The sequence below is a fragment of the Procambarus clarkii genome, chromosome 34 (genome assembly GCF_040958095.1).
Source record: "Procambarus clarkii isolate CNS0578487 chromosome 34, FALCON_Pclarkii_2.0, whole genome shotgun sequence".
Lineage (NCBI taxonomy): Eukaryota > Metazoa > Arthropoda > Malacostraca > Decapoda > Cambaridae > Procambarus > Procambarus clarkii.
Window position 1 is genome coordinate 31,839,630 of NC_091183.1, and position 1,648 is coordinate 31,841,277.

Sequence of the window (1,648 nt, forward strand, 5' to 3'; positions counted from 1 at the left end):
AAAACAAAAATAAAAATAAACACAAAAACAAAAAACAACACAATATAGTAATGCATAAGTAGAACACACATGGCAAAGTAACAATACAAAAGCAAATACAGGAATAAAAACGCCCTCACCAAAATACCTGCCTCGCAACAAATAAGGGATAAGCATGGGTACAAAAGACAATAGGGCAAACAAAAGGCCATAGGGGCACACAAACCTACAGTAACATTGAATTAGCTGACATATTTGCCCGGGAACAAGATCCGGGGGAACCGCACATTGAACGCCTCCCAAATTAGCCAATTCCCCCAAGTGGTCTGACCCTCTACCGGGGGCGCTATATTATCCGGAACCCCGGCAACAAACACCTGTATACAGGGAACCCAGATGGTATCACACCGGAGGCGAGTAACAGCCACCCTACTCCATACATCGGGAACCCGCCCATCTTGAAAGTCCTCCGGTACTTCAGACCGCAGGAACTCGGCAACCACGTCCTCCAGAGCCTCAAGTCGCAACCCCACAGGAAAGGGCTGGGCAGTGGGCGCCACCACAGGGGCACCAGCGGCCACAGGCACAAGACCAGATGACTGCAGGGAACCAGGGCGGCGTGCATCCTTCCGTAAAGTCACTACCAGGCCATGCCCAGCACCAGCATCCGCACTATCCCTGGCAGCGGAAGCCACCACACCCCACTGCGGAGAGCCCCCTGGCGGGGAAGGAACAGAAGGCACACCCGAGACACAGGCATCAGCACCAGCAGGCACATGAACCTCCGTCACCACCACCCGCTGAGACAACGACGCATCCGGATCCACGCCATCAACACCTGAAGACCCACAGTCAATGAAGTCCCCAACATCGGCCCAGGCAGTAGACGAACGCCTGGAACGTTTGGGCTCCGGCCGGATATCATCAGAGCCGGAAGCGGACCCAGAAACACGGGCACCACTAGCCGGACGAACCAACGCCCGACGCAGAACGGCAGCAGCCTCTACCCACACCCAGCACAGGAGGGACCCGAGGTGAGGCTGCAGGGCCAGGTCCAGCAGCCAAAGACGAGGAAGCAGATGACGACGCCCCACAGGGAGTACCAGGAAGACCCACGGGAGCAGCAGGGCCAGAGAGAGGAGCAGGAGTAACATCCGACGGCACTGCAACATCCGGAAGAGGGCCGGCGACAACCGGGGGAACAATGGGCGACACTGGGGGATCCTCAGCAGCGAACAGGACGCTCACCTCCTCGCCCCCGGAGTCCTCCTCCAGAGGGAGCGGCGGGAAATCCTCTTCACGGAGCAAATTCACGAGAGCAACCGGATCAGCAGTACACCCGGCAGCCTGATGTCCCAACAAGCCACACCGGAAACAAGTACGGGGTTGTCGGGCATAAAACACCTGCATGTAGTACCCTAACAGCCGGACAGATGACGGAATGTCTGACCTCAGTCGCATCCCGAGGGTCCGAATGTTGGTCTTCACACCCGAATACGTTCCAGATGATAGCGAGTTCATCCTCACACTGACGACGGAGCCATACCTCTGGAAGAAACGCCGGAGGAGAGTCTCAGGAAACTTCATGGGGGGCGCCATGGACACTTACATATGTCACAGCACTACTACGGTCCGAAATGGTCACAGACCTGGTGCCGTCCTGCAGCTG